Genomic DNA, 12950 nt, shown 5'->3' on the forward strand with positions numbered 1-12950 from the left:
TCTAAGCGGATAAAAGGGGGAACTATATTGTAAGGCGTAATAATACCAGGAGTAGTTCGAAATCCGCGAAGTAATCTTAACTTTACTGTGCGGACGCCAAACTACTCCTGGTATTATTACGCCTTACAATATAGTTCCCCCTTTTATCCGCTTAGAAAATCCACATTGTTTAATTTTGTGTAATTATACTTTGTAGTGGAACACTTCACGTAACCATATTTAAATAGGGAAAACGTGGAAGAGCTTGGTAGCTTCTATCTTGACCTGTTTTGGAGCAATAGAGGAGAGAGGGAGAGGCTAAATGCTAACGCCGTCTGCGCTGTGTTTACGTGACTGAAGGCACGGAGGAAGATCAGACAGGTCCTAAAGAACTCGTCAAAGCTAAGGTAAGAACATATCTCAGTATGTAAAAACGGTGGCCTATTCCTTTAAGAGGTTAAATAGACAAGTTCTATCAGTACATTGGCAGAGAACCCCACAAATCAGTACAATCACCAGAATAAAAACAGCTTTCATGTTTTGCTTAGAAGCTCAAAGTGACATATGCTGCCCCACAAGCTGCACAACCAATCGATATTGATTTATTGATAACAAAAGAGGCCAGGTTCAGCAAAAACTGCAACATACACTGCAAAAAGTCTTTGACTAGATCAGTATAAACATCTCAATTTGAGCTACATAATCAAAATTTTTGTTGTTTTGACTAGTTAAGATGTTTTTCGGCATTTGTCCTGGATTATTTCACTTGTTCTGAGATGTTTCTGACTCGTTTCGATACATTTCGTCCTTATTTCAGGTCATTTTCTTTGCCAATGGGGTAAGAAAATTGGTCTTATCTCATTGGCAATTTTACTTTCTTATTTCAAGCGAGATTTACCCTAGAACTGGTCTGAAATGTCCTCAAACAAGCAAAGTAAACTTGGTCCGATCAGGAAAAGTGTCTGAATGAGTGAAAACCGCTCAAAACAAGATACATTTCCTCATTTCGGGTCATTTAAACCAATGCTTGATATTTACTTTTTGTAGTGTAAGCAAAGCAGTCAGTCAGTCAGTCAGTCAGTCAGTCAGTCAGTCAGTCAGTCAGTCAGTCAGTCATGCTTTTGTAAGATGTTTGTTGAATCACTTAATGTCAGATCTTTGCCATAGGTTGCTCTGCCAGGTCGGATCAGCATTAGCTTCAAACCATCGCAATAAACAACCTATCGATCTCTAACAATGCTGATGTAGCCGGTCTCTTTAAATGTTGTATTTTGCCTCATTGACATATGTCCCGAGGAAAACAATTACTCTTTAAAAGATGTAAGATCTAAAAAGGTGATGCAGCTAAGAACCACGGACAGCTCCAAACGAAGAGGAGGGAATCCACCGAGAAACCTTCAGCTATTTTTAGAAACAAACCTCTCCTCTGCACGTACAAAGTTTAACTTCATCGATTACGCCATTGTTGCTCATAAAAGCGTCGTTTCTTCCAGCACGTCATCCTAGTAAAGTAAACTGAAGCACGATTGTACAGTTTTCCAGCTGTTAAGGTAAACTAGGGTAGATGCTAAACTACAGTAGATGCTAATGGCATTGATAAAAAACAAGATCTGAATAACCTGCTTCGTGACATTGCGTTGACACAATTCACAGTGAGCATTAATAATAAACACTTTGATATTAGGAGTGCTTTAGTCGGCAGAATACTGTGTTGTTGATGTTAGCATTTCCTGTTAGCCGTCGTTAGCAACATTTTTAGCATTGTCTCAACATTAGCCAAACATATTAGCGAATCGCACGTTAGCGCCAGGCTAATGCGGGATTTGACCAGTTCCCCTTACCTGTAAAACGGATGTAAATTCACATGTGGTTGAATGAAGTGAGTTTCTGAGCAGATGCTAAAGCTGCAGCACAACCTCAACTCAGCTGAGGACTGCACGTTTACGTGGCTGTTCCGCGGTGCATTATGGGTATATCTGTCGCTCTGATTTTTTGGGTTTTTATTTTGTTTTTGTTTTTTCGTGACTATTTTGCTGTTTTACTGCAACTTTGGCTTATCTTTTAGTGGAAACTTTACATATGTATTTACTACAATTTCTTTACTGTATGCAAATCTGAGCTTCAGCTAGCTGGAGCCTGTAGGCTATTTTTTCTTCTTCATTTCTTTAAATTTGCAAGATACAGACGGCATCTCGTCATCGAAGGGGGCGTGGCTTCGCCGAGGGGGAAAATAGAATCTTTAGAGAAACTCAAATTTCCCTCTTTTTAGCCATTTTCTGGTGGAATATCAACTTATTTATCACATAAATAAAGTCAAATGTAAATCGGGCCCATATGGATATTTTCTCACAGCAGATTGTTCAGTAGAAGTGAAAAAACGGCAGTTGTAGCAAGCGCTAGCTAGCCGTTAGCATTAGCCCGATGCTAACATGTAGCATGAAGTTAGCATTCTCCGTTATTCATGTATTTATGGGCTGTTGAACCACTTTGCTCCTCCCCATGTCTTTGTATCTTTATTTAGTATAAACTATATTCATAATTCAGCATTTGTTACAGTAGTTTTTGAATAATTAGACAAAGTTTACATTTTTTCAAAATTGTTTTCCCCCTTAACTGTTTTCAAGAATGACCATATATGGGCGATTCCAGAGATGCCGTCTGTATCTATCCTCACATTATATTTAATGTCATGTTCTGTGCTTGTTACTCTGGTTGCAATACAATTATTTGCAAAACAACACAATTCTGTAAATAATCTATAAACTGCTGCCCAGATTTGCAATTCTCCATGACTGACACATTTGGGTCCCATTGTGACTGCATATATCTGCTATATTGCCAAATTATTGTTGTTGCACATTTATTGAATCAGATAGACAGACATTTTCACAAACACAATCTAAAACAGGGGTCTCCAACAGGCGGCCCGCGGGCCGGACATGACTCAATCCGGCCCGACTTGTAGAGCAAAGTAAAAAAGTAAGTCTTTCCTGTGCGGAGTTATGTAGGGCTCAATCCGAAACCATCAAATTGTAGCCTCTAAGCACTAACACTAGCAACTAACTCCTTAACCTTTCATGGGGTCGACTGTTAGACCTCTATGCAGTTAGGGAACTAGAGCTTCAGCAGAATTTGAACAATCCGTCCGTCCTTAAACAGGGGAAAGAGAAGTGACATCACCAACAGCTGTTTTTCTTCTTCTTTAAAGTTATTGGTGGAGTGCAAGCCAAAGAAAAGTGCATGTCGCCCCCTAGTGTACAGTGTCCAACAACAACATAGTGTCCAAACATAGACATTTAAGGAGAAAAATAAATCCAAATGATCCAAACATTTCCCTTTAGTGTTATTTTATTTCAACAACTGTTTCATAAAGCTACATTATGCAAATGATCTATGTGGCTTAGGTTTCTACTAAATGAAAACAAAAGCATTTAATCCGTTTACTGAGTTTCCTCTTTAACACTGACATGTGACTGAGCTGTGGGGACGACAACATGGATTTATCACTTTTATAAAGTTTGGCTTGTGCAGAATCTTAATTTTTAATTATTATTATTTTTATTATTAAATGTGCTCCTGTCAATCAACAGTGGTTGCGCATGAATCACTCGAGGGTGGGGGCGAGGGGGGTGGGGGGATTTGGCGCAGTGGCTTGTGGGATGGCACATAGCTCCTAATCATCGGTTAGTTAGCATCAGAGGTCCCTATGCTAAAGTGGCCATGATAGTTAGCATCAAGGCTCCTTTTCCTAACTACTTCCTAACTGACTTACCAATTCGGAGGCAACTTGCCATGGCGGACGCTGACGCACATCCGGTTTGGCGTAAGAGCTCTTAGCAATCTGCCCGTTTCGGAAGCAGCCAAGGTTTAAGGAAATAATCAGCTTGCTCATTCCAGCCACTAGAGGGAAACTTAAATAAATAAAAAAGGAAAGAATTTCACACGTGTCCAGCAAAGGACACTGACATAAAAAAAAGCTCAAGATAAATATAACTAATTATAGCCACGTGGTACATGGTCAGTCTTCCCCAGGGCGGGTGTGACTACAATAGTACAATAGTATCTTACCACCACCAAGTGCTGAGTGAATGATGAATATGTCTACAGTGTAGCAGAGACTTGTGACACAGGCTTGTAAAGTGCAATACAAGTGTAAGCCGAGTTTACAGTCCTTTGCAGGCTCATTATTATTCATTTACTGAAACAAGTTTCCTCAATAGTATTTTCCCAATCAAAGAATATTTTACTGGAGCTTTTGTTTATGGACCCCGGCGATACACTCCCGATATATTTTGGCCCCCATGGAAATTCACATGGAGAGCCCTGATCTAAAACAAAAATGCACAATTTAAAAATGTGTAGAAAATCGGACTTTCCTTGCTCCTGCTGTTACGTGTTTTGGTTTTTGTTTGTCTCTTTGCTACAGTAGATGCTGAAATTGCAGTTGCAGTTTACACTCACTGCCACTCTCATTATTGCAGCCCCTGCTCTCACAGCATTCATCATTCTATTATACTGCAGTACAATATGTTGTGCTTTACTAATAGTTGTTGCGCAGTGCCACGGTACCCCACGCTTATTTGTCTTGTATACCGTATTCCAATCTGCTGTATTTGTAATGTCCTCGGCAATTGTTGCTGCCATATTTATTTTAGTTTCTTATTAGGGACCCCATTAGCTGTGCTTTACAGCCAGCTGGTCTTGCTGGGGTCCTTGTTAAAAGCATCCATATGACAGACAACAGACATAAAATACATTATAAAAGACAATACGACAAGTACAATGTGAACTTGACATCATAGAGCTCCACAGTCCCGCCCCTTGCAGTCTTGTTGCTCCGGTCCGGAAGCAAAAAATCCCTGTTTATACGACCGTCAATTTTCCAAAAATTCAAAAATTAAGAGTTTAACGTCACCGCAAAAGCTAATCAGCTATGTAGCAATTCGTGACCATAAAATGTTTCATTTCAATCCAAAAAGAAGACATTGATAGATAGATGTTGATAAGATGTTGAAGATAATGTTGAAGAAAAGGCAAAGGTACAAGGCTGTGACATAATTCACTTCCTGACTATAGAAACTCCGTATCCCAAGAACCATTGCGACATCAGGCAACGAGGTTTTCAGCAAACACGGAGAGTTTCTTTTACTTTGCAGACAAAAGTTCTATATCATTTCACTATTAAACAATCTGAATCATTCTAATTGGAATAAAAATGATCGGTGGTTCGTTTAATTGGATCGTTGGGAACATTCTTTGATCCATCTGACGTTTTTCTTACTATCAGTGTTAGACATGGATAAAACGTCAACTATCTGCCTGCATTATGTTTGAATACATTGTTTATAATATGTTGTCTACATTACAATAAATAAACGCGTGTGGGAACGTGAAGCTCCACCAATCAAAACCCTCATAGTAGATCATGGGACTCCCGAGCATCCTGGGTAATGTAGTTCTAGGACGAGGGCTCGCAGTTAAACTGTATTTTTTCGTAAACTAGATCGATCTCATACATGAGTTCTCATACGTAAACTAGATCGATCTCATACAGAGTTAAAGACTTTATTCCAAATCAACATGGTCTCAAAGGATGGGGAATTTTACTTCCCGACCGGAGAGGAGGCGGGACTGTGGAGCTCCATTCTGCATCCTCAAAGATAATCAACACCAATATAGTTCTTCAGTTGTTCATTAAAAACAGATTTGTGGTCTATTTGAAACAGGTTGATATGTTGCCATCTGTATTGTTGGGAAAAATACTTTTTTTTTTAGTTTTTAGTTTTGCAATACTATTAATGACAGTCACACATTTTCCTCATATTTTGCCGCAGTATACAAGCACCCCTGCATGCTGTGCTGTATGGAGAGAGACCAAACACAGAGCGTAATTTCATCCCCTATTTTTGTGCCCACATTCCCCCATCTCTCAGGAGTTGGAGGATCTGGCAAAGGATTGTAAAAGATAATGGTGCTTGACGTGTTCTGGCAACTGCCGCGGCTTGTTCCTCTTATCCATCACGGCTCAAATCGAAAGGGTTCCTGTAACTACTTACTTAAAACGAAGCACAAAGTAATACAGCTGCATTACACAGCAATTTGTTTCTAAAGTTTTGTGCATCATAACTTCGCTACTAAACTATTCCTTCAGAAAACTGCATCAAATTAGCTGTAACCCAGAGTCTCGCGCCAGGACACTCATTTGAAGTCGAAATTAAAACTACATAAAAAATGAATCATGTTTTCTCGGGTTGTGCCAACCTTTAGAGTCAAAATAGGCCAATCACATTAGCATTTGCAATTCCCCCAATCCCTATTTCCTCGGCCTTTTAAAATGAGGTGGACCAAAACAGCATGTTGAAATGAAAACAGTCCAACAGAGATGGTTAGTGGATTCATCCGTCAGCCAAGGCAATCTCCCGCAGTCGAAGAAATGTGTCGACCTCTGTGGGCCCCGTGCTGCCCCCTGTAGGTCTGCGAAAGCATGAGGGGAAAAGTCAAGGTGCTGTGTGCGGGTAAAGATGAATATGTAGAAGTAAACAAAAGAGATACAATTCAATAAATATGTCCCATTACTGTGCTGCAACTGCAATCACGAGCTGTTGTTATTACAGTAAATTACCACTGCTCCGGCACTGTTACATCTTTTTGGTTTAATATAGCACTAGTTTGACACTTGACATTAATTTTAAATAGCATCACTTTCATATGGTAAGATTATACCCCTCCTGGAACCGCCACCTTAACGTGGTGGAGGGGTTTTAGCACCCGCATGATCCTGGAGCTCTGTTGTCGGGGGCTTCGTGCCCCTGGTAGGGTCTCCCAGGGCAAACAGGTCCTAGGTGACGGGTCAGACAAAGAGCGGTTCAGGAGCCCCTTATGAGAGACCAACAGGCCCGATTAATCGTGAGGCCATCGTTCTGTGGAGCCACCACCTGCAGAAGGAGCCATAGGGGCTGGTGCCATGTGATTTGGGCAGCTCCAACAACTGCCCCCATGACCCGGCAACGGACAAGTGGAAGAGGGAGGATGGATGGGAGGATGGATGGATGGATGGATGGATGGATGGATGGATGGATGGATGGATGGACGGACGGACGGGAAGATTCTAAGGTGTACTCTAAATAAGAGCGATGAATCCTCCATCACTTTCACCCTGACAGGGACACAACGGCCTAAACCTGTAAGAGCTGGGATTCGAACCGCCAACCTTTTGGTAATAAGACAACCCGCTCATTATTTGTAATGTTGAAATTGTTGTAAATACAATGTCACCATAAAATGATTGCACATTTTCCATTTAAAATTCACCCCATAAGGTCCCAGGTTCAATCCCTGGACTATGCGGGCCTTTCTCTGTGGAGTTTCATGTTTCTTTCCCCGTGTGTGGATGGGTTTCCTCCTTCTTTTTCCCCCAAGAGTCAAATCCTCCAGCAGGTGATTCTGATCATCAGCCTGGCTCGATATCTGGAGACCGGTCCCTGCCCCCTGCTCCTCACCAATGGCCCTGGGGCATCGAAGGATGGGTCAAATGCAAAGGACACATGTTGTAGTTGGATGGACAAAGGTGCATTATGTAACTTTCTTTGCGAAGAAAACCCCCCAAACTTGATATTTGTACGTACTTGACCTTGTAGTGACCCAGCGGCTGTACGGGCGGTCACCATGGTGCTTTAAAGGGACTATACAGAGTTTAAAAATGTTAAAATTATGTATTTTCCTCCCCCTACATGTTCCAACAATGTCCTATGGTGTAGAATGAGCCCAGACCTGTTCACCACAACTGCCTCTAAAATCCTGAACTGTCGCTCAAAACGGTGTTAATTCGGGTCCGAATTGCCGTCATGCACGAGCTTAATATAGAAGGTGCAGTTAAACGTATGACCTGAGGTGGCAGTAGTGAGTATAAAATGGCTAACTTGCATCTAGCCCCTTAAAAGGAACAGGCCACCGTTTTTCCATATTGAGATATGTTCTTACCTGAGCTTAGACGAGTTGATGCGTACCTGTCTGGTTTTTGTGCGAGCCCTCAGTCACGCAAAAAGACCAAAGATGTTGTTAGCATTTGGCCTCTCCCAGCATATTCCTATGGCTTCACCCCCCAAACGGGGTGAAGTTGGAAGCGACCACGCTCTTCCATGGGCACGCCCAAAGACCAGACATGTACGTATAAACTAGTCTAAGCTCAGGTAAGAACATAGCTCCGTATGGAAAAACGGTGGCCTGTTCCTTTAACTTTGGATCATCGTGGCCTCTACAAGGTTCCAGGATCAACTGTTTTGTAGGTTGTCTGGTGAGTCTGTAGAGAAAACCTTCCATACTATTGATCCTGGAGTGTCCTAGAGACTGTTATGGAAAGAAAAGGCGCCATGCTGACCACTCATGCAGCCACTGGGTCACTACAAGGTCATATACGCACAGATAAACATTTTTTTTGTGTGCATTAAAAGTCGCATAATGCACCTTTAATCCTGTACAGCACAGTATTAAGAGCAAAGCAGTAAAACAAAACTTGAAATGTTTTACTCCAACAAACTCTCTGTAGTGCGTTCATGAGGCAGCTCCATTTGTTTGTCATTGCGCAACTGTTACGGCCCTAGGCCACCAGCTCCTCCATTTTGGCCATACCCCTTTTGTGGTGTCATCTTGTGTGCTGAACCCTTGTTTGTTTGTATTTAAATGTGACTGTGGAAGTCATCGACAGCCATTGGTGGACTCTCTCTGAGCCTGGCTCCTGATTGGATAATGGTCCTACTGCTTCCCTGGCCTGTGATTGGTGTGCCGCCCCAGAGTCGGGCCAAACTGGGCTTCCACCTGAACGGCCACACCCTTAAAGAACCTGCCAACCTGCCATTCGGGGCGGCTGGGATTTGATGTGAACAGCATGCCACTTTGCTCGGTCTCTTTTTGAATTTTGTTAAGACTCTCGTAGTCCTTAAGACTTCGTTAGAGACTGGTTTTGCTTTTTGTACTTCGTTTGGTTAGTAGTTTGAGCTTTGTTTTGGAACCCTTATGAAACCTTTGTTCAATTTACCTTTGCATTCCTTTTTAAATAAATTATAACTTTAGTTTTACCATTTCACATCTTGGTTTTGTTACTTCCCCTTCAACTTAGCAGAGCTGGGTCGTAACAGCGGCATTGTGTTTTTTTATTCCATTGTTGGATTTGCGAGACCGCTCTAAATCAGTTGCACATTTAGTGGGATTAATAAAGTTGTCGGAATTTGAATAGGGCAGAAATAGCACAAACAATGGGTATTTACAACCTAAAAACATGGGGATTTCAGCCTAAATTCGAGGTCCCTCATTAACCCTATAGCCATCATGCAATTATCATGTTATTGCGGTGCTGTGAAGTAATTTTCTTTCTTTTAAACCCACAAAAGCTTCGAGAGAATGATGTGAATTCATGTAATATATGTGCCCAGGGGCTGACGGCTTGATGGATGGGCAGGTCTTGGCTTTTGTCACATTGGAAGGAAAACCTTGTCATTCTCTGCGACACGACGTAGGCAGAAAACAGGAGAGGTGAGTGGCATCAGCAGCAGTGGCCTCTTTCCTCGGATGTCATCACTGAAGGTCCCACTGAGAGCGCGGGATTTAGAGCTAAAAATACCCGGGAGAAGAGAGGGGTTTAGCTGCAGGGGGAAAATGTGTCGCATATTTTAATGATAGAGATCGACGCCGGAAATGCCTTCGGTTTGTTCAGCAAATTGATGTTAGATTTTCAGAGGAAACATACAAGTGGAATTGAAAGAAATCTCCACACATGAAAGTTGAAGATCATTGTTTGTTAGTTCTTCGGTCCACAAGCCTGAAATATCCTCTGGCTTTTACCTGAGAACACACCATTAACACTACACAACAAAAAGAGACACAGCAGTTAAAGATTATCCATAAATCAGGTCCAATCATCTACATTTTGACTCAACTCTACTCTTTTAGATGCTTGTTTTCTGCTTGGTTAATTTATTGTTATTCACAATTAATACTTGGTCGACATAGAACGTGAAAATTTAACCCCTTAACTCCCACCTGAACCGAGCACATTTTCTCCAGTTTGGCTTTACCCCAGTCCAAAAGCTTCTGGAAAAAAGGTGAGAAAATAGCAAAAAAAACTGAGACGAAAACAAGGATGGAAATGTGACAAAAAAGTGAGAAAACATTGACAAAAAAATGACGAAAAATGGATGAAAAAGTGGCAAAAATGTCACAAAACAATGACAAAAAAAAAAAAAAATGACAAAAAAATGAAAAAAATGTGACAAAAAATGACAAAAAAACGTGACAAAATTTGACCAAAAAATTACAAAAAAATGTGACAAAATTTTGACAAAAAATTTGACAAAAATTGACAAAAAAATTACAAAAAATTACAAAAAATTACAAAAAAAAACTACTAAAAAACTAAAAAAAATGACCAAAAAAATGTCAAAATTTTTTACAAAAAATGACAAAAAAGTTACAAAAATGAGTTGAACGCCCAACAAAAAAATGATGGGAAAAAAATCTGATGACGTGAGGAAAAAGATCCTCTCGGTTCAGGCGGGAGTTCAGAGGTTAAAGCATTTGCTCACATTTCATTGACCTCTTAACCCCCACCTGAGCCGAGCATATTATGTCCAGTTTAGCATAACTCGACTCTAAAAGCTTCTTGTCAAAGTGTCAAAAACGAGGATGACAATGCAATAAAAAAAGTGACAAAAGAGCAACAAAAACATGCCGGAAAAGCAACAAAAAAAGTGACTAAAAACAATGAAAACGCAAAAAAAACAGACCAAAATGTGACAAAGGGACAAAAATGCTACGAAAACACAAAAAAAAAGCAATGAAAAAAAGACACAAGACGGAAAAGTGGAAGAAAATGGATGGATGGATAAAGCCTCGGTTAAGCGGGGGTAAGAGAGGTTAACCAATTATTCCCTGTTTCATAAATCTATGGGAAAAGCCCAACATCTTGTAACAGGGATCTCCAACCACTCTTTCTTGAATCCCGGCATTGTCATCTTGCAATACATACCGGTGCCATCAGGGAAGAAGAAATCCATGGATGGAATAACCCGGTCATGCAGCTGATCTCATTCTTCGGGCACACAGTGTTGCTGAACCTACACCTGACGAACAGATGTCTGGGTGAAAGGACTAATTAAGAGATCAATACAGATCAAGCTCTACATTTAAATCACACATTATGACTTTTGCCAACTCTAAAAGATTTAAAAGCAGGCTGTTTTCCCTGTCTGGTTAATGATGGTGCTTTATAACAAGAACTTAACGACGGTCTGTCTGAGAGAAGAAAAAAAATAGCTCAACAAACAACATCCACACTGATAATTGCGTCTGGTCTGTTTCCTAAAAAAAGCTTTTCTATACAGATTCCAGCAGGATGAATATGAGCCAGAGGAGAGCAATGTCAGGGAGATAAAGCTGAATGACCAAAACACAATTACGCATAAAACTATACTGGCTCTTTTATAAGGAGAGTGCAGGCCTTGGCTTAGTTTTAACAAGACTTCCGAAAACAGGCATACCCCAGGTTGGAATGCATGAAAACCTGGGGAAGATCAATAAAGGAGCGCTGTGTCAGGGGGGGGTTAAAAAGAAGGCAGGTGTTTGTGAAGGGACACAAATCACCTGAAGACATCTTACAACTTCCTCCTAAAACATCCCGGTAGATTTATGGTGATCAATCTTGTTTTTTTGGAGGGGATACAATGAGAATTTGTGAGAGAGATTGCCTGGTGTCTGACTTTAAACACCTCTGAACTGTTATTGACTACATCTAGAGAAGAAACGGAGAAAGAAAGAGAAAGAAACATCCTTATCTCAATCTACTCAGTCAGATCTGTGTGAGGGAAACACAAATGACATCACATTTCCCGTTCTTAACCCTAACGGCAAGTAACAGGTTAACCCCTTAACTTTACCCCACTCCAAAAGCTTCTGGAAAAAAGCTGTGAAAAATTTGACCAAAAAATGACAAAAATGTCACAAAAATGTCACAAGAAATTGACCAAAAATTGACCAAAAATTGACGAAAAATGGACAACAAATGACAAATGTGACAAAATGTGAAAAATTTGATTAAAAAAATGATGAAAAAATGACAAAAATGTGATAAAAACCAGGAAATACGACCATATTAGTCCAGTGCTCCGGTCTCTGCACTGGCTTCCTGTCACTCAGAGAACAGCTCTTTTCATGGTTAAGCACCAAAGTCCATCTCTGACATGTTACAGCCGTATGAACCATCTCGCGCCCTGAGAACTTCAGGGAGGGGTCTCCTGGTGGTTCCCAGAGTCAGGACTAAACACGGTGAGGCTGCATTTCAGTTTCATGCAGCTAAAATCTGGAACAGTCTTCACGAGGATGTGAGACAGGCCTCAACTCTGACAATGTTCAAATCCAGGCTGAAAACAGTTCTTTTTACCCGTGCATATGACGATTAATGAATTTCATGTTGATGTTTTTAATGATTTGATCAGTTTTCTTTTAATTTTATGCAACTGTGAAGCACTTTGAATTGCCTGGTGTATGAATTGTGCTCTACAAATAAACTTGCCTAGCCTTGCCTCTTGTGTAGCGGCTCAGGACTAACACCTGAACACAGTGTCATTGCACGGTTGTACAATGACAAAGCGCTTACTTACCAACCACGTTTTATAGTGAGGACACAAGTTAGCAGTTCTACACATCATTAAAATTTGGATAAACATCTTTGAATCAAACAATAACGCTCAGACATCCAGACTGACATTCCAGATCTATTCTCCTGTGGGAATCTAAGTCACAAGCTTTAGCTGCTGCAGAAGAAGTTTGAAAGAACCTCAAAACATCATTACCTCCAGCTGATCGATCCGACTCCCATTATGAACACCGCATAGAACAGTTATTTGGAAATGTCATCTTTATTTGTCGATCTTTGAAGGTCCATACTGTAAAGGGCAGGACTGTACATATGGCTGGGCACT

This window comes from Gobius niger, assembly GCF_951799975.1.
Source record: "Gobius niger genome assembly, chromosome: 9".
In the NCBI taxonomy this organism is placed as follows: Eukaryota; Metazoa; Chordata; class Actinopteri; order Gobiiformes; family Gobiidae; genus Gobius; species Gobius niger.